The sequence below is a fragment of the Peromyscus leucopus genome, chromosome 6 (genome assembly GCF_004664715.2).
Source record: "Peromyscus leucopus breed LL Stock chromosome 6, UCI_PerLeu_2.1, whole genome shotgun sequence".
Classification (NCBI taxonomy): domain Eukaryota; kingdom Metazoa; phylum Chordata; class Mammalia; order Rodentia; family Cricetidae; genus Peromyscus; species Peromyscus leucopus.
The window spans coordinates 11,709,091-11,734,318 of record NC_051068.1 but is presented as its reverse complement, the minus strand read 5'-3'; positions in this window follow the sequence as shown (position 1 = coordinate 11,734,318).

Genomic DNA, 25,228 nt, shown 5'->3' with positions numbered 1-25,228 from the left:
CTAATTTATCTTTTATCATAACTAAGTAAAACTACAATTATAATTATCTAGGACTCCATTTGGCACCCAACTGTTACATATGGTGCCCCACATTGGGTGCCAGATGAAGCGCTATCCTAATTAGTCTTAATAATAAAAAACCCGGAGTCAGATATCGAGGGTGAAACCTAAAAGATTAGAGAAGCAGAGTAGCCAGCCACTTAGAGACTTCTTAGTCTCAGACCAAATGGGCAAGATCTATGAAACTGCAGACTGAATGGGGGAGATTCTGTCTCTAACCACCTTATATTTCTGTCTCCACCTCCTTAGCGCTGGGACTAAAGTCATGAGCTATCACTGCCCAGTTCTGTTTCTTTTTTAGACTGATTCAATCTCAGGTAGCCCAGGGTGGCTTTGAACTCCTGATTTTTCTGCTTCCTTCTCCCAAGTGCTAGGATGAAAGGTGTGTGCCACTACTGCCTGACCTCTATGGTTAACTAGTGGCTAACTCTACCCTCTGATCCCTTGGCAAGCTTTATTTGTCAGAACACAAACAATAATGAGCTGTTTGTACAGGTCACATACCATCTGAAGGATGGACAGTTATAGAACTCTGAATGGCTACCAAAGGAGTTAAATGCAGTAACATTGTCTGTCCTGAGATAGGATTCAACTCATTAAACAGTTCATAAATTTTGCCAACATATATCCATCCTGTCCTTTTATTCATCTATTGGTAGAGATACTTAGAATGTTGAGGGGGGGGGGTCTATCACCAAATAAGACAAAAGTAAGTTGTTGCTCAAATGGGGGAACTCAGAGTATTAGCATCAAACTATGATGATACCATAATATGAGTCCATAAAAGTCACAAGGACAGGAAGAAGGAAGATCAACCTAGGAGACAATGAGTCTTGAACAAAAATCACGAGTTTTGGAGATGAACATGCTAGAAGGAAAAACTGAGGCATTTAAAGAACCATGAATCCTGGGGATATATAGCTCACTTGTAGAGTGCTTGCTTAGCATGCACAGAACCCTGGGTTCAACCCCCCAGGCCACATAATCTGGATGTGGTGGTGCATATTTGTTATTCTAGCACTAAGGAGGTAGAAGCAGGAGGAACAGAAACCCAGTGTTCTCATAAGCTGTGTAGAGTTAGAGGCCAGCCTGAGATACATGAGACCCTGGTGGTGTGGGGTGGGAGGGAGGATGGGTGGAAGGAAGGAAAAACAGAAGAAGGAAGAAAGGAAGGAGGGAAGGAAAATGGGTAATGCAAGCATTCATAAAACTTAGAAACTTTGTGATTGTCGACAGTTCTGAAGTCCAGAATTCAGATCAATAGTATTAAATGATCTCAGAGAAGAGGGCCTTTTAAGGCCCTCTGTAGGAGTTTGAACTTTCATCCTAGATAAAGATGAGTTTAAGTAGAGATAATTTGCATAATCACACTTGTTTTGGGGAGGGTGAGACAAGGAGTTGTGGGTGGGGAGGGAGGGGCAATGTTGAACGCCTGCATTAAACATCCCTGTGAGAGGTGATGAGCACCTACAGCAAGTTGTGTCAGAAAGTGTGCAAAAGGTCGGTGTGAGTGGTGGACGGGAGGGTGGTGCAGAAAGAGAGCAAAGGGTGGGTGTGAGTGGTGGGCGGGAGGGTGGTGCAGAGAGAGTGCAAAGGCTGTGAGTGGCTGAAGCGATTGAAAACAAAGTGCTAGAGAGGCCCACAGAAATCCACAAAGATACCCTGCTGGCAATGGCCGAGAGACAGCCGGAACTGACCTACTTTGGTGATGGGATGGCCAAACACCCTAATTGTCGTGCCAGAAACCCCATCCAAGGACTGAGGGATCTGGATGCAGAGTTCCACGGCTAGGCCCCGGGTGGAGCTCCGGGAGTCTAATTAGCTAGAAAGAGGAGGGTTTATATGAGCGAGAATTGTTGAGACCAAGGTTGGATAAAGCACAGGGACAAATAGCCAAATGAATGGAAACACATGAACTATGAACCAAAGACTGAGGGGCCCCCAACTGGATCAGGCCCTCTGGATAGGTGAGATAGTTGATTGGCTTGATCTGTTTGGGAGGCATCTAGGCAGTGGGACCAGGTCCTGGCTCATTGCATGAGTTGGCTGTTTGAAACCTGGGACTTATGCAGGGACGCTTGGCTCAGTCTGGGAGGAGGGGACTGGACCTGCCTGGACTGAGTCTACCAGGTTGATCTCAGTCCTGGAGGGGGGGAGGCTTTGCCCTGGAGGAGGTGGGAATGGGGGGTGGGCTGGGGGAAGGGAGGGGGGCAGGAGGGGGAGAACAAGGGAATCCGTGGCTGATATGTAGAACTGAATGGTATTGTAAAATAAAATAAAAGGAAAAGAAAAGAAAAGAAAAGAAAAGAAAAGAAAAGAAAAAAAAAAAAAGAAAAGAAAAGAAAAGAAAAGAAAAGGTTGGGCTTTGTGGTGATCAGCAGGCGTCAGGAGATGGAGCAGGGAGAATGGGTGGGTTAGTGCCCTGGGAGGGTGTGGGAAAGACTGGGGATAAAAACGGGGCAAAGCAGCATGTGGAGACAGAGTCAGGGGCTGCTGAGCACCGGGGACTCCAGTCCCACAGCACTGGCTCCACTGGCCTCACTGTGGAGAGAGTCGAACCTGGAGAACAGACTGGGGCAGCCGGGGAGTCTGCAGTGGCCAAAGCTGCCGAGGTGCTGCTGCCTCCAGGGAGGGTGCCTGGTGAAGACAACCGCCAGAGGAAGCAAACTCCACAGAGGTCTTCGAGCTGCCCCCGCAGATCCTCTACCTATCTGCTGCCCTGCCCTGAGAACAGAATGCATCGTGCATTTCATTCCCCTCTTCCCGGGACTCCAATCTAATCTTTCTAGTTTCTTAATTCCCCTTCAAGTAACAGGTTTGTGTTTCAGTGGTGACCACGAGGAAATGTCCTGTTATTTACACTGTTTTCTGAATGAACAGTTGTTATTTAGGAGTGGCTCATAGTCTGTTTCTTATATTCCTCTACAAAATATGGGTAGACATAACTGGAATACTTACAGAAAACTAAGTTAAAATCTTAAGATTACTTCTTATAGAGACAGCGGAGTGGCATGTAAGTGAAAGACTTAAAAATTGTACTTGCAGTGGAGGGGTCTTGCAAACTCTATCTCTAAATAATATTCAAAGAGAGAAAAATGGATGTTGCTGCAGCTGAACTGGTAATTTTTTTTGGGGGGGGGGTGGTGTTTCTGGTGTTTAAATGTGTTGTACCAAGACTAGGCTTTTTCTCCCTGTGAAAGATTAGGAAAATACATGCCAGCAATTTAACATACTAAAAAAACCTTAGAGGAGCCTAGAAAAAGAGTTGAAAGGAAATTCTTTCAGTTGTCCAGAAGAAACTACAGGTCACCACAAGAGAAATTAGTAACTAGCTAAGAAGTGACAAATTCCTAGCTATGGACGCCCCCTAGTGGGAAAAGGGGGATTTCAGATAAAATTAAATGGCCAACTTGATGACTTGTGTGCTTAAAATAAATTGGGTGTGGTGGCACATGCCTTTAATCCCAGCACTGAGAGAGAGAGAGAGAGAGAGAGAGAGAGAGAGAGAGAGAGAGAGAGAGAGAGAGAGAGAGAGAGAGAGAGAGAGAGAGAGAGAGAGAGAGAGAGAGAGAGAGAGAAGAGAGAGAGAGAGGCCAGTCCCGGAGTTCAAGGCCAGTGTGGTCTATAGAGTGAGTTCCAGGACAGCCAGGTCCACACAGAGAAACCCTGTCTCAAAAAACTATAATGATGATGGTGACTGGAAGTTTTATTTCATCCAATTAACATTTCTTGAACACCATCAATGTACCAGATATGTGAGTAAGTATTGGACATCACTAAGTAATGATCTTGTACTAATTTCCGTCTAAGGATTTCAAACACCATAACAAAAAGCAATTTGGGAAGGAATTCATTTGGGAAGGGTTCATTTCACTGTATAGCTTGTTGTCCATCACTGAGGGATTTCAGGGCAGGAAGTCAGGGCAGGAACCTGGAGGCAGAACTGAAGCAGAAGCCATGAGGAGTGCCACTTACTGGCTTGCTCTCCATGGCTTGCTCAGTTGCTTTCTTGTAGAACCAGAACTACTTGCCTCATAGCACCACTTCAATCATTAATCAAGAAAAACGCCCCATGGACTTCCCTGCAAGCAATCTAATGGGTGCATTTTCTCAGTTGAGGTTTCTCTTCCCAGATGGCCCCACTTTTGTATACGGTTGACAAGGAAGGGTGGTACTAATCAAGTCAGCTACAACCAGGGAGTTTGATGCTCATCCTTTCTGTCTGTGATATATTATTATTTCTCATTGTTTTATTTCAAGGTTTAGACTTCCAGCTATATATTAAATAGGGATGTGTGAAAGTAGATAAGCACTTTCATTGCTGACATGTGAAGAAAGATATTGGCTATCACCTCTTTGGTGATGTTCTTGCACTAATTCTTCTTTATTTCTGACTTGATGAGAATTTTAATCTTTCACATTGGAGTTCATCAAACGTCTTCCCTGAATTAATTGGCACAACTACTTTTATTGCTTTCCAAATATTGAACTAAACTTCAGTACCTGGAATAAATTCACTTTTGTCATGATATATATTTTTAATGTACTATTGCATTTAACTGTGGATTTGGTTTACTGGATGGTGAGGAATTTTTCCATCCAAATTCATGCATTTTAGGTATTTGAGTTGTAAGGACTTTGTACATTCTGAAGTAACAAGGCTCATCTTTTGTCTGTGGGTATCAGTTGTTTCAGAAATGTGTGTTGGATATATTATCCTTTCTTTATTGAACAGACTTTAAGCCTTTAAAAAAATCAGCTGTCCATAACTGAGCCTATCCACTGATTCTATCCATACCTGAACCTTCCGCTGATTCTGTCCATAGCTGAGCCTGTCTATTGATTCTGGCCATATCTGAAACTGTCCACTGATTCTGTCCATACTTGAGCCTGCCTTGATTCTGGTCATATCTGACTCTGCCCACTGATTTCTCTTTCTTTTTTCTTAATTATTGATTTATTTTTATTATATGTACATTAGTATTCTTGAGTCCAACACCTAATGATCCATGTCTTCCAGTGATGCTCCACCTGCATACAAGTCTGTATGAGGGTATTAGATCCCCTGAAACTGGAATTACAGACAATTGTGAGCTGCCATGTGGGTGCTGGGAATTGAACTTGGGTCCTTTGGAAGAGCAGTCAGTGTTCTTAACCACTAGCCATCTCTCCAGCCCCCTGATTGCCTGATTTCTCTTTCTAACTTTGCACTTGTCAAACTCCCCCAACTTGCTTTTTTTTTTTTACTGAACTTTGATATTATTTAGAGAATCAGTTTTTTTTTGCTTTAAACAATAGATGGTCTGCCATTTTTATTGATATCCTATTAAGTTGGCAAATCAATCTAATAGAAGCTTCCATTTTTAACAACATGGGTTTTGTTTTCCTTGTTGCAGTTGCCAAACACCTAGCAAGAAACGACTTACAAAGGAAGCTTTGTAAGCTTTACTTTGGTTCTTAGTTCAAGGCATCATAGTCCGCCACAGCTGGGAAGCCATGGTGGCAGGAGACTGAGGCTGCTGATCCCATTGTGTCTGTAGTCAGGAGACAGAGAATGGAAGGAAGTGGGGCTGGAATATGTAGCCTCGAGTCCAACACCTAATGATCCATGTCCTCCAGTGATGCTCCACCCCTACAACAATCCCAATAGCACCACAAGCTGGGAATCAATACACAAAACACCTGAGCCTAAGCAAGACATTTTATATTCAAACCACATCTTTATGCCCGTGGCTCCCATCGGTTTGCTGCCATCTCATAAAGCAAGTGCATCGATTCCAATTTTAAAGTCCCCATGACTGGAAGAGCCCAAACTCAAACTGTTCAAAAGTCCAAAGTCTCTTCTAAGACTCAAGGCAATCTCTTAACTGTGACCCTCTGTAAAGTCAAAACACAAGCCACACATGATTAATATGTGATAACACGGAGAAAACATTCCATTCCAACCAGCAGAATGGAGACATAACAAGTGCAGATTGGATCCAATAATGACAGTGAGCAAATCTGTATCTCAGATGGAGTGCTATTCTGTCTCCACACTTTCTCTACCAAATAAAATAGTCCAATACTTTTGAAACTGCAGTTCTCAGTGCAAAGGCAAAACATAGCTAGTTCTTTTCCAGCATGTGAAATGCATGGCCTCTAGCCAAGGCCCTGGCATGTCCTCGGTCCTCTCTGAAACCTCACGAGGTTTACCTTCCCTGGCCATGTTTCTTTTGGTGTTGTGATCTTCCATACTCTCACCAGAATGACCACTGAACTCTGCACATAGCAATCTGTGGCTTTTCTGGTTCAAAGTTTCAAACTTTTCCACATTCTCCTCCAAATCTGTCCTCAAACCCAAGAACCACACTGTCAGCCTTACTACAGCAAAAGCCAAATTTTTTGGTGTCACTTTTTTATAGTCGTTTCTTTCCTTGTTGCTAACATCAAAATGCCACACAAGGAGCAAATTAAGGAAGGAGAGGTTCATTTGGGCTTCGAGTTTGAGAGGACACAGCCAGTTATGGTAGTGAGGTCGTGGCAGCAGGAGGCTCAGGTGACTGGGCACACTGTGTATGCAGTCAGGAAACTGTGGAGAGTGGGTTGGGATACCTCCAGGGCCACACCTAGTAACACAATTCCTCCAGCAAGACTCCACCTCTTGGAGGTTCTACAACCTTCCAAAACAGCCTCACTGGCTAGGGGCCAAGTGCTCAAACATATGAGCCTGGGGTGAGCATTTTACAGTTAAACCAAAGCAAGCAATATTGAACTCTGTAACATAGTGGGGGATTATTTGGATGAGGGAACAATAAGTGTAAGGTCAACGGGACAAGAGAGGCTAATGAGGTAATGTATATGAGCAATGTACTGTGATACAGATCAATCCCTTTACCTAGAGGTCTTTGTGTGTGTGCATGTGTGATATGTGGTAATTTTTCATGTGCTTGTCTTGACATTACCACTAAGTATATATCTAAGTATCTCATGGCTTTTAATGCTATTTCATCAAGCCTTTTGTCAGAGTTAAAATATATCTACTAGTGAACAACCATAAATGAGTTTTCAAATACTAGTACTTTGAGTAAGGTACACAACAGATCCAAGTAAGGGCGTCCTTGCCTGATCTCCAGTCTTTCTCCTTTAAGCTTTGTGTTAAGAAAGTTGTCTTAATTCTTCTAGGAGGAAAATCTCTATCCAGAACACTTTTAATGGTGTAAAATATAGTTGAACCTATCAAGCCAGCCATTAAGCTTTCTTCTTTTGGGTTAATAAGGCGTGTTCCTAAGATAGACACCAGTATTCAAGACGCAGCACCACAGGGGGCGGGAGGTGGTTCAGTTAGTAAAGTGTTTGCCATAAAAGCTAAGGACCTAAGTTCAATCCCCAGCTCCCATGTTAAAACAAACAAATGAAGCAACAATACAAACCCCAATCAAACAGACAGACAGGCAGGAAGACAAATCCAGAGCTGGGTGCAGCAGCATGCACTCTAATTCTAATTCTATCACTAAGGATGCAGGAACAGGAGGATTCTTGGAGCTCTCTAGCTGGTTAGTAAAGGCAAAATTGAGAGGTCTAGATTCTGTGGAGACTTTGTCTCCAAAGAGTGTGAAGGAAAGTAATTGAGGAAGACACCATATTTCCACATCTGGCCTCCACATGCATGCCTAGGTAAGTTCCTGTGTGCTCACACATAAATACATAAACAAACTAAAATAAAAAACACAGTATCTCTATTTTTGCTGGATCCCATTGTTAACTATTTTTATATCTTATTTCATAAAAGATAATGGTACATAATTTTTGTTTGGTTTTAGATTTATGGTAATGTGGATATTATAAAATGAGTAAAGACAAATCTTTTCATATGAGAATTTCAGTAGAACTGCATTATATTTCCCTTACATATTAGCTATAATCCATCTACAAAGGCAAATTAACTTGGAGACTTTTTGTTTTGTGGAGGACTGGTAGGAGCAGGAAGGCCAACTGTGTTACCTCAATATTTCTTGTAGTAACTGGTTCTCAAGCCTGCTATTAAATTCAGGTTGGGATACTGAGAGCTGTGCATGCTGCATTTTCAGACTGAAAACAGTCCATTTGGTTAGCCCTCCCCCTTTAATAATGCAGCATGTGTATAAACTTTATATCCCTGCCATATGCGACTTTGTCTTCTGAGCTCATTTTCCCTGTGGCCAAGAGACCATTGTGGTCCAACAGAAAGTTCTCCTATGACAATTGACTGGTTTCTCCTCAACCAAGCAGATGACTAGGTTCATCCTCTTTCTTTTTACCAGTGAGAGATTTGATTACAACACTAGGTAGGGGCTTTCAAAACTCACCGTTCCTAGAAAATCCACTGAATTTCGTGGTCAGTGAATGCTTTCCAACTTTTTCTTAGTCTTCTTTTTCCGCTGTTGACCTCCTGAAACTTGGAGCCTCTTTTACCCCATTGCTCTCTTTCTTTCCTTTTTTCCTTTTCCTTTTAAACAAGAACTGGAATATAGACTCTTTCAAGGTATGATCACCTAGTGTGTGAATGTACTTTAAAAATAGATGTTGTGGGACCACAGAGGCCTTCTCTCTATGCTAAGATTGAGGTGACATGGGCATCTTTTCATACCTTTGCACTATGACCTCTTTTTGCCCTGTTCCTCATTCTTATTTGTAAATTCTTTTAAAAAAGAAAACTTCAAATAGAGCTGGAAACTGTGAACCCAGTGCCATGGAGACGGAAGAATAAAAAGCATTGTTTGTTTAGCTAAAAAAGAACCAGAAAAAAATTAAGATTTGAAAAAGTTGTGAAAGTTCATCATAATCCTTATGTAAGAATCAATCTACCAACTGGAAAACCTTTAATTTGAAATATTTATTTTAGTTTTAGTTTTGGTTGTGAGCCTAGCCTTTAATCCTGAGCCATCTCTCTAGCCCTTAGCTTTTATTTATGTGTGTGAGTATGTGTCTGTGTGTGTACATGCCATATGTGTGTGGGGGTAGACATGGAGTCAAAAGAGGGCACTGCCCCTATAAGATAGAGTTACAGACGGTTGTGAATCCCCCAACATGGTGCTGGAAATCGGACTCTAGTCCTCTGAAAGAACAAGAAGCTCACTTAGCTTCTGAGTCACCTCTCCAGCTCCAAAATCCTTAATTTAATATATATTTTCAATTATCATCACCAGTCAAGTTATAAATAAATTTATTTTTGAAATACACTATTTTCTGATTTTGTTTAATTTCAAGTGTACAATAATAATGATCTCATAGTTTTTATTCTAAAAGTATTTTTTAAACTATTTATTGAATCTTTGTGAATTTCATAGCATGCACCCCAATCCCACTCATCTCCCAGTCCCTCCATATCTGCCTTCCAGCCTTGCAACCCCCTCCCCAAAAGAAAACAAAAAATAAAAATCATAAAATAGTTAAATCTTAAAAAACAAAAGAACAAAACCAACAAAAAACCCAAACAACAACAACAGTCTCACTGTGGAAGCTGAGGTGGGTCATGGTGTGCCACCCAATCTACCCTTTTGCCCAAACAGTTTTATTTGCAAATGTTTGTTGCAATGAATCATTGGTCTGGTTCCAGGCCTCTGGCTTCTGCTACACCCTCAACACTGGATCCTCCCTGGGACTCCTTTTGGATAACCCGTTGTTGTTCTGTGTCATGGAGATCCTGTAGCTTTGGTTCTGCAGGACCAGCCTCTTCACATACTCCAGCAGTTCTTAGATGGGGTAGATGTTGGAGTGGGCCAACGCAAAGCCTGGGATCTGGGCCTGGGTGGTAGCTGATTTGGTCAGGCCACCAGCTCTACTACACCTGCACCACTAGGACTAGCTCTTCTGCTTTGCCCAGGTGAGTGTCAGGGCCAGCTCTCCTGCCTGTGGTAACTGGCAAAGAGCTCTCCTGAACTCATGCCTCCAGGGCCAACTCTAGCGTGCTGCCCAGGCTAGGTATGGCCATGCTCTCCATGTGCTGCAGCCAGCAGAGGGCAGGCCCAGCTCCCCTGCTCTCAGGGCAAGCTCTCCAGCCTGCCTTAGGCAGCGAAGTGAAGCGGGAGGAGGCATCTCTTCTGCATCCGTGCATGGCCAAGAAGGCGAGGGGCCAGCTATCCAGAGCTCACACCCTAGGGCTGGCTCACCTGCGCCCATGCCACAAGGGTCCCCTCTACTGTGCTGCTCAGGCGAAATATGGGATGCTCTCACTAATGCCATACCTGGTGAGGGGCAGGTCCAGCTCTTATGCCCTCCAGGCCAGCTCTCCCAAGCCCTAGCAGCAGTAAGTGAGGAGGGTCCACACAAAGCAGTAGTCCAGGCCAGGGACATCCCCATGGCCTTTGGTGGTAACATGGGCCATGGATGTGACCCAGACCTCTGCTGCTGCTGCTGCTGGCCATGGACTCAGTCATGGCTCTCTGCGACAGCTCAGGCTAGGACATCTCCATAACCTCTGGTGGCAGTGATGACTACTCACATCAGGCTCTTCCTCACCACTCTTAGCATCTCCAGTTCTGCCTCTCTTCATAGTGCACAGGCCTTTGGACTTATCTCTATCACCTCTTCGCCATGTACTTGCTCACTATAGTGGTACCTTCCCCCACCTGCACTGTGTGCTGGGGGTGGGGGTGGGAGGTGGGTGGGGGTGGTTCTCCAGTGTCTCTCACACCTGGCTTGTATCAAATGGCAGTAGGTGGGGGCATCTCACATCCCTCTACTCACCCAGGTGTCCTCTACCAGCCCAGGCCCAGCAGCACTGGCGAGGCGGGGGGTGGGGGTGGGGGTAGCCTCCTAAAGTGTTTATTAATGTTTCATAGTGGGAAAATATATTAATCTAATGTATTTATTTTAAAACACATACTTATATGCATTGGTCTGTGTTTGCATCAGTTACATATATTTAAATTCTTTATTTATATTATTATTGGGGTCATGTGTCTACCACGGAATGTGTGTGGAGGTCTGAGGACATCTGCGTGGAGTTGGTTGTCCTCCCACAGCATGGGTTCCCAGGACTGAACTCAGATCATCAGATTTGCGAGGCGAGCACCTTGATCGCTGAGTCATCTTTCTGATCCTAAAATATTTGTACAAATAACATCTGTGCATATTTGATTACATGACGATGTTTTGATTAATTTCCATTGCTTATTGGTCAGCCAGGGCAATTAGCATATCTATCTCCATACCCTGTCGTCATTTCTGAATTGGTGATTACACTCAACTTATTTTTTTAAATCTCTTCAGATGTATAATGTTTTACTGTTACTCACCTACCTCTGCCATGGAATACCAGAACTTCTGCTCCTCTCAAATCATGAGAGGGCACCCATTGCCCAGTCTCCCACCTCTTCTCTATACCGCCAGTCTTAGATAGTAACCTATAGTTTCTTTCTTTGATTAGGAACTAAATAAGCACTGGGGTCTGACCTAGGATATTGGCTTCCTAGCAGCCATTTTTTTTTTCTATAAGAAATTATACCCAGTATAAACAGTAATCTCTCCATTCAAATTCAGATTAGATTTTCTCCTTTTTTGTTCTGGAAATTGAACTCAGGATCTCACAAGCAGTCCACCACTGGACAATATCCCCAGAAACTCCTTGCATTTTGATTTTCTTCCAGTCCCCCTGTAAAGTTAATCATTTAAACATTTTTATATTCTTTGGCTTACCTCTCCTCTTGACAGTAAGTAAACACTGCCTACTATGTTTAAGAATTTCTCATTTCCCCAGTACTAAGACTTCTAGTTCTGTTATTACTGTCAGTCATCTATTTGGGTTTCTAAGCTTCCCTTTCCATCTCTTGGGGATGCCCTCTTGATCTCCTTTCACCCAAGTAGTATGCATTCACCTCTTTTTGGATCTATCATATTTGGTATAAGTCAATTATTCTTATTTGATCAGTGTTTTTACTCTCTCAAACTTAACCCTCTAGATGCCCTTCTCAAGAAAAAGACAGGTGTCTCCATCTATTTCCACCTAACTGTGAAATATAATTCCTTTTGGTTTTCTTTGGCTCTTTGCCTTGACTAATGGGATTGTTCAGTGTCAACCAAGACTTTCATTTACCTAAGCATTAGCTAAAGCCATTCAGTGTTGGACTTGGAAGCAGCTATTATCAGCTTTAGGGATTTTTAGATGTTCAATGTCCTTGGTGATTTGAACACAATCAAATATTATGCTTCTTCAAAAAATGTTCTAATTATCACCACATAATGGCTTATTTATAATGAAATTTTTGCACAGATCTATAAAAACTAGGAGGCAAACCCCACTTCCTTAGACATACCGTTGAGTGGTATGTAACCCTCAGACCCAGTTGAATACAATGTCTTATCCCTAATCTAAGAAATGAAAGTGTGAGCCTGTGTCCTCATCCATAGTGTTGACTGCCTATCTCTCTAAATAAAGGCTTTCTCTTCCTTTTTATGGGTGAACCATTTGCTTTCTTCCTCCCGATTCTACCCCTTCCTACAGGCCTGATATCTACTTGGTCACTCTCTTTATCCTCTCCTTATTGTCTTATTCCCAACATGCCACCCAAATCAAAAAGTTGTGTTAAAGATCTTATTGAAGATTTACCTTCCACTGACTCTGGATAAAATTATTAGAATTGTGGATTCCTGGGAACTTAAGTAAGTGAGTGATATGATTATATTAGTTTCCTGGAGGCATATGACAAATATCTTTGGAATATTGTGTCACTATTGGTCCTTGATTTAAGTTCCACTAAACATGTGAGGTAAATGGTGAGCCAACAGGTGAGCATAAATCCTGAGAAAATATAGATCATAATTTCCCTTGTGTGCTCATAACGAATGTCCAGGAGTTGAAAATACTCTAGGAAACCAGTCATCTGCTCATATTTTTAATAGTTTGAAATAATAAACATACCCTCAGGGAACAAAAAACTGACAGCTGGTATCTGAAAAAAAATTTAGGGGACCAGACCTTATTTGTAGCATTCTTTAACAACACAACACACAGTAAGTAGTGACAGGATGGTGGTACCCTTGGCACAGAAGGTCAGCACTCTGGAAGGTTATCCAGGAGAGTGAAACAGAATAGTCACTTGGTACCTGGGATATGTTCACATGTACTTGCTATATGTAGCTCTAAAAGAGCCCACTGTGTGCAGGTGCATCTGTAATTTTGCTTGGTATCGTATGAGGAAGTAATTTCAGCAATGTCATTTAGAAGTCAGAGTAACAATTAATTATGCTCCTGAACATACTGTAGTTCTATGTTGATTATGTTCACATTTTTACCTTTTAAAGTAACATGGAACACAAGAATACGATGAGTAAGGGATCCAAAAGCAGAAGTTTCATGCGCAGAAAGTTAAATTTTTTCCTTGTGCATGCTCTTGAAGGCTGACTTGTCAGATGGCTGCATGGAGACAGCCATGGTAAGCCTTTATAAGCCTTGATAAGTATTTGTCCTGGTTTCCCAGGAAGGTTAAATCACCTGTTTCTGAAAGACTAACTTGGCTGCCTCTTAAGGAGGGAAACATAGGTACAGTGTAGCTGAACATAAGCAAGAATCTGGTACAGACTTACTTTTTCTTTAAGGAAAAGTCTGAGAAATGCAAAGTATAGAGTAGCTCAATAAAGCAGATCTAGCCGGAGGAGCTAAGGGAGCAGTGCATTGACATCAGGTTTAACATGTCTGAGCAGGCTGCCAATAGCTTGTTCTATGTAGTATTTCCTTTATAATCAATGATACAAAGACAAAAGAATCTGATTAGACAACTTGATGATTAAGAAAACTGAACTTTAGGAAGCAATTGTTTTGCTGAATGGGTTTGCAGTCAACCAGGTTTTGTGTGTCTGTGTGTATATATGCACATGTGTGTACATGTTTGAGTGTGCACATCTATGTGTATGCTCATGCTTGTGGGAGTCAGAGGCTAGCTTCAGGTGTCTTTCCTCAGGACGTCATTCACCTGTCTTTTTCTTGAGATGGGATGTCTCACCAATCCAGCTAAGTTGTCCAGCCTCAGGGTCTTCCTCCTTACACCCTTCTAGAGTTGGGGTCATGAGAGAGCAGCATCAGTCCTGGTTTTGTGTTTGGGCTATGTAACTCACAGAGCTATCTCCATAGCCTTCAGGTTGGGTCTTGCAAGTCAGCTTCTTCACATGTTGGCTTTGTAACTGACCCAGTTGCTTTTTATTTATCCTTGTATGTTTCTCATGTATTACTTTCACATAGTGTGAACACAAGCACATTTGTCTTAGATATTTTTATTTTCCTTCCTTTCTGTATAGTTATTTATTTTGTTACATCTATTATCATGACAAGATTAGAACCTACCGCCACTAAAAAAGTGAACTTTAAGAAAAAAATTCAGGGGCTGGGAAGTTTACTCAGTAGGTAAAAGCACCTATGACTCTTACAGAGCATCTGTATTCAGTTCTCAGCACCCGTTTCTGGCAGTTCACAGCCACTTACATAACTTCAGCTCTAGGGGTAACCTGCCATTGATTCTCCATGGGCATCTGCACTCATGGGCACATATTCACACATAATTAAAAACAAGGCTTTTTAAAAGAAAAAAAACATTGTTTTTTTTTTTCCTGGTAAGCATGTGAAATGCAGGAGAAGAAGAATCTGGGGATCCATAGGCATGTTTCTTGTAAGGGCATTGTGAAAAGGTAATATGAAATGTGAAAGACATCCAACATGTTTTCTAGCACATCAGCACTATATAATTATCATTAACCTAAAAATATCTTATCAAATGGGAGACATGAGTCAATTAATGGGATCAGATACGTTAGTCAGGAAATGACACATGATTGGGTGTCTGTGGCTTTAATTTAAAAACCTAACTGCCTTAGATAAATGTAAGATCAGCAGCACAGAGACTCTATTTACCCAAACTAAACAATTCACTATGACCTACGGCTAAATTTGCAGAAATAGTGTTCATGAAAGAAGAATATTAGTTCTATTTTTCCCCATGGTTATCATACAATGACTTCAGCATTGTTCTTGGTAGTAGTATAAGATTTTAAGGAGGGTAGAGGAAAGGTTTCAAATTAAAGCCTATTTTTTAAAAAGTCTGTTTGATTAGCTCAGGAGGTATCCCATTTTCCATTAAACCTTTCTCAAATTACAGAGATGTGCTTTCATGATGAGTCTAAATCCAATCAAGTAGAGCATGAAAGTTGACCTTCACAATAGCCACCCACAGTACCTGAGAAGGTGCTGTCCGGATGAGCTAATTAGCCCCCCTTTAAATACAAGCAGTAAGTGTTAGGAAAGTATAGACAACGTCACAAGAACCAAGGAAGTTCTCACACTAATACAGGTGGCTCAGTCAGCAACATGGCCTGGGACCCGATCTTCTGGGTGCCACCATTGATGTGCCCCAGGTCCTTTCTCCCCAGTGTCCTCTGGGGAGAGGAGCAGTTACACAGCTAACAATCAGGTTCACCCTTCGATGGGGCAGGAAGAGAGGCAGACTTCAGAGTGGAGATCCCAGGAGCCGTGTTAAGAATGGACATCCATCACATAGAGACAGCTGACACAGCCTCCCTTTGCTTTCTCTTCAGCCTCTTTTGAAGCACAACATGACAAAAAATTTTCTAAAAAAAAAAAAAAAAAAATAGCTTTGTTGACATCCTTCATCCTTCTCCATCTTTTCCAGTTCATTCCTCTAAACATGTCACATGACAATTGCTCTTGATCTAGACTTAAGTTGGAGCAGAAGGAAACACACTTTACTCTTTGCCTTTTCTCTGAAATTAATGGTTAATGTGATACATTTCCAAAGGAGGGAGATTCTAAAGTCTTGTGGGGGATAATTGTGCAGTCATCAATTCATGTAAAAACATGGAAGACATAGGCAAGACCCTTTCTACATGACATTTTAGGAAAGTATTTAATACTTAGCAATTTATTAATATAAAAAGCAAACTGTGGCAAACTGAAATGATCTGTGTTACTTAGATCTGTCAATTCATGAACATGGAAAAACAAACAAAAATGTATAATGTAAATATGTCTTATAAACATTTATATATATATTACAAACATTAAAATATATTTTATATAAATATACAGTGTATATAAAGCATAAATAATGTATTTAAAATATATCATATATAATATATCTAAAGTATAAATAAACATATGTATGTGTGTATAAACATTTAAAACACTATTGATGATACCTACTACCTTAAAACCTTTAAACACTGTAATTTGGGAGCTCAGGGGCTGCTATACTTGTTGGTAAAAGAAGCATAGTAAATGATTTCAACCTGGAGGCCACACAGTGTCCTTTGTAATTACTTAATTGTACCATGTGGTAGCAAAACAGTCGTTAACTATACAGACATTAAGGAACAATATGTAGACGTGTTCCTGTTCAATTTTTGATAACTAGGTGATACATAGGATTTGACGCTTGGCTGCAGTGTGTAACTAATTATGTGTCTGTATTTTTGTTGTTAGGGATTCAGACTTCACTTTGAGGTCCATCTCCAGCAATCTGGCCCACGTACTGCCTGCCACCGCATCCCTCTTCGGTCCCCCATTCCCACACCCTCCGTCATTTTATAAGACTCTACTGTAGGTCTCTTTTTTTTCTTTTTACTTCAGTTTCGGATTAGGATGGACATAGTTTAGGACTGGAGGCACATGCCTGTGATTCCAGCTGGTCAGGAAGCTGTGGTAGAAAGATCACATGTTCAAGGCTTGCCTGAACTCCAGAGTGAGTTCAAGTCCAGCTCAAGCACTCTATGAGATCATCTCAAAATCAAAAATAGAAAGTGAACTGCAGGTGTAGAGCTCACAGCTAGTTTGCTTCCCAAGTGTGCACAAGGCTGTGGAGTCAATACCCATACAACATTAGTAATAATAATACTAATATAGCTTAAGTAATTAGAAGTTTTAGTTAGAAAATAAGTTTTATAGAATTCTAGATACAGCTTTCAGTTTAGTAGGTGCAAACTTACCAAATAAATGCAAAACTATCTATTTTATGTGGCACTCACTGTAACCCTTTCCAGCTGATGAGAATGTGACATTTTGATTTTGGGCATTCCTTACTTCATTGTAAACATTGGGGAAAATGACATCATTTTCTGTTTACTATCTGCTATCTCTATATTTATAGCTATTAATAAAAAAAAATCTCACCAAGACAAAAAGAATCCAGTAAACAACACCCCCGCCTCCCTCTCCCTTTAGTAGGTGGATATCCAAGAATCAACCCACATGACTAGAGCTTTTTAGGTTTATGTGAACTTAAGGAATAAGTCTGATTTTTTTCACTGAAAGGACACATTACATATCTACCAGTCACACTATTTTCATGAATTTTGACATAATATATAAAGCTTTACCATCATTTGTTGTTTTAGTTACTTTTTTCTTTTAGCCAAATATACATAAAGTAAAACTATATTATATAATCTCAGTGTAAATGGAAAATTGATTTAATTTATAGAGAAAATAATTAAAAGCATTAATATAAAATATGCATTTGACCTGACTTAGTTTCTTTGCTCCCAGGAGCAAATACTTTGTTACTTAAAATATTTGATGGAGGAGTCTGTTTCCTATCCACTTGTTAAGTCCTAATTAATAAAGCAACCAACTGTGAATCAGCCAAACCTAAGACTTCACTCCTTCATTTCTCCTATCAACAGACTCCTAAAACATCCAGGTCCACCTCTAGACTCCCTGCTTCCAAAGATGGCTGCAGCTAAACTGACCTCAGACGCTGCATCCTTCTTGTCTTGTAACCTTGGAGAAATTTGTACCCAAGTCAAGCACCACTAAAATTTCCATGAAAAGAACTTCCTGAAAAGCCATGTATGCTGGTCAGTTTTTTTTTTTATCCACTTGACAGATGCTAGCATCATCTAGGAAAAGGAACACCAATTGGGAAAATGCCTCCATCAGAATGGATTGTATGCAAGTCTTTAGGGGAACTTTCTTAATAAATTATTGATGTAGGTGGGTTCAGCCCACTGTAGACTACCTGGCTCTTGGCAACTAGTCATTGACTGGGTAGAAAAGCAAGCCGAGCGAGCCAGGAGCCATCAGTGAGCAGCACTCCTCCACTGTCTTCATTTCAGTTCCTGCCTTAAGCTTCTGCCTTGGCCTCCCTTAGTGGTGGACTGTAGCATGGAAGTACAAACCAAAGAAGCCCTTTCCACCATAGGTGCTTTTGGTCAGAAAGATTTGTGGCAGACACAGAAACCCTGACTAGGACAACACCCATATTACTTTTCAAGAGACACATGAATTTTAGAGTTGCTTTCCTTTAGCATATTAAGTTCTAAAAAATGCTATTTTTAATCATTTTGCTCAAGTTGCCTATCAGCAAAATTTAATGTCTAGAAAACGTATTTGGTTTTTGTTGTTAGGATTAGTACCCATATAGTCATACATAAAAAGTCATGGTGACTTTCTCTTTGTTTTCACTTCTGTTAAAAATCCCAGGCTTTATTTGGAATTATGTGGTAACTTTGGTCTAAAACCTTTGATAGTTCTTATATACAATTTAAAATTGGGTTTAAGTGGATCAAACTCTTATTTTTTTTATGGAAATGTTGGCCTAATTGTCCGTTTTTCCTTAAAAGTTGACATAATTACTAAAAACAGGTGAAAGACATAAATATTAATTCTGTTACCTCAATAGATGATGCTGGATCTTCACATTCTGCTTGCCTTTGAAGACTTCACGAAACACAGAAAACTGGCTTGCTTGGTCCCATACAGAAGTTGTCCTTCTACATTGGGGCCTGTCCAGTTGGCAGTGTGGGACCAGCAGCTTATCCCCTCCACCAGCTGCCTTTCCACAGCTCTGAAGGATTATGGAGGTCACACTCTCCATCTGTCTCCTTTTGAATGAACAGAACTACTGTGGGAATAAATTAAACACCCAAAACCAAGTGCTGAAATTACAGGCAGTGTAGTTTTCATATGATGGCTCCACTAAACTCCTTGAGGAGCTGTTAGTCCTCTACATGACTGTCTACTTCACTCAGCCAGGAGCAAGAGAGCAGTCTTATGGGCTGATTCCATTCCCAAATCAGTTCAAGCTCTGTTGATACTGATCTCACCTCCATAACACTGACCTGGACTTAAAGCATGAGTTCAAGGCTAGCCTGGCAGCTTATTGAAGATGTCACAAAGTAAAAAATAAAAATAGCCCTGGACTCAGTCTCCAGTGCTCCGAAAAGTATCTACCATATTTCTTGTCGTGGCAATCTTTTAGGGAAAGCTACCAAAATATGGTGGCTAGTCAATATATACATGTGATTAGATGTGTAAATATATTACAGGGATACATAGAGCAGATAAAACTGTCTGATTCTGTGAGAGGTAGAAATAAGAAATCTGAGGAACTGTCCCAAGATAGTTTGGATACTTTTATCCTTAAATTTATTTTTTTTAAGCAAAACGAATCAATATTATGAAATACATTGAAGTTCTATCACTTGGAATAGTCACATAGATAGTTTTTGCTATTATTTCCTAAATTGTATTATTGTAGTCTAAAATTCTGCAGTGTTGTATTCCACGATGTTTATAATGCTGTTGCTTTTATTCCATAGTATTAACTGTTTATTGATAACATAAAAATATAGAAATAGAAAATGGTGAAATTATAGTTCCAAGTATTACAGAGAATTAACGGATATACAGGTAAGATCATTAAAGAGTGACTATCACAGCAAAAAATAGTATACACTGTATTGTTCTGATAAAGAAAAGAGAACTTATGGAGCACTTAAAAGTTCTAGAACAATAGCAACTAAATATTGATGCTTCAGTGCGAATCTCATCAGGTTCAGTAATCATATGTGTGCTAACATTCTGCGGAATTAAATAAGAATTATTCAAGCCAACAGAATGAACAATACTCGCTTATCATCCATTTCCTGTAGAAAATCTTAAAGAATAATAATATATCATAAGTGGACCAAAATAATGTCGCTTATAAGATATTGTTCTTGTGTATGCTCTTAGTATAATACTGATCCATGAATACTCCACTTTATTGAATAAAAATCGTTGACAGAATATACGCAGGTGCTTCAATAATTCCCAAAATAGTGAAACGTAAATTGAACATTTACACAAAACAAGAGGAGCTGGACATCTGCGTCACAGCCGTCGATAGGTTGGTGGCTCCAACACACAGGTTGATATATGACCCAAACGAGTGATCCGAATAAAGCTTATGCGAGTAGTAGTTTAGTGAGACCCCAAGACTTGTGTCTGAGATCCAAAATAAGTTAAATAACCCTTGACAGACTAGAAGTCGAGGTTACTAGAGTAAGAACAGTACACAGATTTTGTTTTCTAAAAGGTATTATCTATAGAAGGTAGAATGGGGCCTAAGGTTATGCTTGTATGAATTCGTACTAGTTAGCTTTGAATTGTCATTCAACCACTTGAAAATATCATGGGCTGCGACGCAAAGCCTCAATGAATCCTTTGAGCGAATCCTGTTCAATGTGTTCTTGCGCAACATCCGAGTCGTATCTCTTTTTTTCGCTGCTATTTGGGCATGGGGAAGATGGAAGATTCGATTGGGGGTTTCCGTTGGTTGGGTTGTATGATGGTTCAGGACTAGTGGGGCCAAAGCGGATGAGAGAGAGGAGGTCGTGGGGCCTAGAGGAAGAGAGAAGGGAGGAAGAGAAAGAGAGAGAAAAAAAGAGGACTAAGAAAAAGGCAGAATGAACAGGTGAATAAGGCGTGTATGAATAAAAAATACTAAAGACAAAGTCTGTACGCAAGAGGGCGCTCCAATAAAGTGTGATATGGAGAGAGAATCCTCGCGCGGTGGTTGGTGAAGAGATTCAGAACTCAACACACAGGAGCGGTTACGTCGGTAAGTTCTCAGGAAAGGTGAACGCGGTAATCGCACCACAGTTCCTACTTCTTCTCTCTCAATGGGGCAGCCGGTTTTGAGTTATGGCGGTTCCTGGCTGTGTGGTTGAGCCTGCAGTAAATGGCGGGAATGAGGCCTGCTCAAAGGCAATTAGATTTCATTGGGTGATTTGCCTGTTGTGCTGTAGTACAAGGCAAAGAAGGGTTCTGGGCTGACCGTGCTTGGAGTAAAAGCAGCAGACCACGATTGGCTCGCCGAGCTGTGTTAAGCGGACCACCGCCATGTTTGAAGCTGAAGGGGCGGGAGCAGCAGCGACTATGGAGTTGCTGTTGTACGGAGCTTAAGAAGCTACAGTTTAAAGCAAAGGTTGCTATAAACTGATTCAGATGAACGTTATAATGTGTGTAAAATGTACATTAGCTTGGAGAGAGAGAAAAGGAACAGTAGACCAGTTTATAAGAAGAAATATAAAAGTCTCAAGAACATGACTAAAGCCTGTTTTACATAGATTAACGAAGATAGTTCAATTAAATTATAAAGTATAATTAGGTAAATCATGAACGAATTCGTGTCTTTTAATGGTGATCGAGTATAATTCTTGCGATTGGATTTTTCTGTATTTTCTCGAGACACTAGATACTGTTATGTTCTCAAGTATAACTGATAATTTGTTTGTGGGACTATCTGACTGTGAGAAACTGGTAAAGCTTGGATTACACATTTGATAGCTCAAACAGTTTTTTAGTAACAGAGTGTACCTCTTATTAGACTCATAATGCATATAAGTATTTTTTATGAGTATATTTCTGTTCTCCTAACAACATCTCAAGTCTCTGCCTTCACGGATTGTCTCAAGTGGCCTCTCTAGGTGCTCTGGAGGGACGACGGTGAGTGGACTGCTACCTGCAGAGCATGGAACAACCACCATACACACGACCCTTAATTTGTTATGAAGACTTGGATAGCCCAGTTGTTGAATGTTTTGAATTGTTAGTGGTATATTATGTTTATGTATAATTGTAAGCTCTTTTTATTTGTACTCGTACTAGCAGTAAGTACAACCATGCGTACGAGCATTTGTTCGCAGATTAAGTCATAGCAAAGATGTGCATCGCACCCAGCAAGAGCCACTCTGGAGTTACACATGGAGTTGGGTATTTAGAACCCATGGTGGTATCTGGGGGAATCCGCGGATGATCCAATCATCCGAGAATTGTTTCAAGGCTGTGAGACCGCGTTACTCAGACGAATACAGTCGGAGGAGCGCAACGGCGGAGATCGTCAACTTTCATCATCCATGTCTCAATCTTCGTTAAGTTGTTAGTGGTCTTCTATAACATTGGAGAATGACCTCATAGTGAACACTCCTGAACTGATAACCTGGGAACAGAGTAAAGATAGGGGAGGCTGAGGCCGGGCGTCACTGATTACCTGAGGATTATCTCAGCTATGATAGAACTCCATCTAATTAGAGTAGACATTAAGAGATGTGTACAACAGTACTCTATAGAGACAGTCCACTCGTTGCTCGTCTTTGTTCTGACTGATAAAATGTAGAAAAGTAGCCCTGCGTGGCGGTCGCGGTTAAAGACGCCGAGTCTTAAGAGGAGTGGCATGTTCTGGTCAAGCAGCTAGGAGCACATGTCGGGCAGCAGAGAGTAGTCCTGTTCCACCACGAGGCACTAAGCACAGTTCCATTTATCCTGGAAAACCCAACGATGGAAACAGAGACTGAGTTAGCTGACTACTGTTTTGGATGTTCGTAGGACCGTTTAGACAGCAGCCCGGTCGTCATCACTCACACGCACGACGATGCAGAAACTAAGTCACTACAAGAAGACGGACATCGCAGCCCTATATCCTGTTCAGTCAGGAAATATACCTCAATCAACAACAAGAAATAAAACACGACTCATAGAGAGTAAAGTGGATAGTTGCCTGTTAACGTCTTGCAGATAAATGAATCTTGTATATTCAATTCTGTTGGAGTGGTCGTCGCTAAACCTCTGTGTCTTGTGTATCTTTCTGTGTCCTGCAGGTTGGACAGTGTTGTTCTATTTAAGACAGACAGACTTTTGAGTGCTGTGTCCTTCAGGAAGACAGAATGCCACAAAGGAAGAGATGAAATGTAGTTTTCTTCCTAGAAAGAAAATGATTGCTTTAGTATCCATGTGTTGAAACCAATGCAAGTGGAGTATAGCCCTCCGCCGTACGCCGTGGTATATGAGAATGATTAGACCAATGGGCTGAAGTGCAGGTGTTTGAGACTGGTGCTGCACTTATGTGGTGTGTGAGTTGCGAAGGTAGAGTCCTCACTGGTTGCATGTAATCGAAAAGTCGAGATTACTGAGAAGCTCGATAAATCTAAATGATAAACACGATTAATCGGAGAAGCAGTGGGTCAAGTATGTTATGCGTTTGATGTCTGAAGAATCGCAGAAAGAGGATAGAGTACGGTGTTATGAGTGGCAAACAAAGAGAGCAAGATGAAGACATAATAATTAGAATAGCCTGCATGATGAAGATGACTACGCTCCTGCTATAAGGCTCTCGCGCCACGAGTGGACGAAACAGTCTGAGATTGATCCCTGGCAAGCCGTCGGCAATTGCGCGAAAACAGACGCTAGGGTCAATTAGGAGTATGTTAGTCCTATCGTACAACAGATCATTCTGTCGCGTAGAGAATTGGTGAAGAATGTAATCTTGCTCCACCACCAGCCAGCGTGGCCAGGCATAGATCTCGCATGGCAATGAATTATATATATTGGACATTTATAAGCAAGCTTTAAGAAGAAAGTGCAACACGTGGCCAATTTACAAACTTGAGTGTGGGAAATCTAGATGAGAACCTGAATTCGGATGGTTGTTCACAATCTATGAGGTAGGCTTGATGAGACACATCAATGGAGTCTGTGTGACATTTGACAGCATAGCCGAATTGAGATCGCGACGGAAAGGGGTGTCGTTAGAGGGAAGCAGAGGTTGGAGTCTTCTGTTGCACTAAGCCCCGCGAGATCACAACTAGCCAGCCGAAAACCTCATATAGGTACTAATCGCACACCTGTGACGAGCGTGTGAGCCAGTGCCACTCGTCGCGTGAGATGAAAAATGACATGGTGTGTCAGGTGCCTATAAAAGTTCCTTAACGATGAGGAGTCGACAAGACTTATCTCATGGATGCGACAGCAAATCTGTCGATATCCAACCATAAATTCAGTAAGACTTGCAGAAGATGTACATCTAGATCCATGAGTACAGAAGACAACTTAAGTTTGGACGATACTATTCCCGAGCAGATAGCGTTCCAGGTGGTCGGTATTATAAATACACTATAATGAGCCTAAAGGGTAATAGCAGTATAAATTGATTAATTTATACTAGATCAACTGGTAGTTCCTTGTTATATAGTTAGCATAGAGTTACAATAAATAGGTTTCTTTATATATAGCAGCCGATGACTATTAGACACAATCGTAGTACAGTCCAACACTAGTGAATAATAGTAGATTCCAGAAATAGACGTCGGTCAGATATATTATTGTATCAATTTGAGAGCTAGAGTGCAATTCAATTCTGTGGATATCTCCCGAATCAAACTTAGTTATCATCCTTAAGAAAAAAAAATGAGAGTCTCAATTCAACGACCACAGATGGCCAAGCAACATTACCTGCCCCTTGAGAGATTTCTTTCTAATGAACACTAATGTCAGTATGTCCATATCAATGTCTTTCTTTGATTATGTCTACTATTTTTATGTTCATTTATATATATAATGAGCGATCATATGTTTTTTTATCCGTTTAATTAATTATACTGCTTTTATTTGAGAATGGTTAGTGTATTAAACATATTTTAGACTAGTGCAGTGCTATTGATCTATTATTAGGATACATATTTGGAGTAATCTTCCTATTAACAAATGGTAGTGAGGTCTCATATGCAATTCGAGTGCGGTACCTCTGGAAATTGACTCGCGACATTGAGGGAAGAATACAAAGTGAAATTAATGGTGTATAAAGAGAATGATTGTGATAGAAGGTCTGAATCACACAGAGAAAGAATTGACAAGTTTGAGAGAGCCATAGTTCACATGACGAGGTGAATATCTTAATCAGACGTTAGATATATTTAGATCACTAGTCATCTTCCAGAGTTTCAATATTCATTTCACTTAAGTTCATCATCCAAGAAGCTATCTTATAAAGATGTCTATGTCATGAACATATAACAATATACTATAGGATAGTCAATGTGAAGCACCTGTTTTTAGAACGTGTAATATACTTTATCAACGCTAAGAGCATTCGCTCTATTTCTTGAT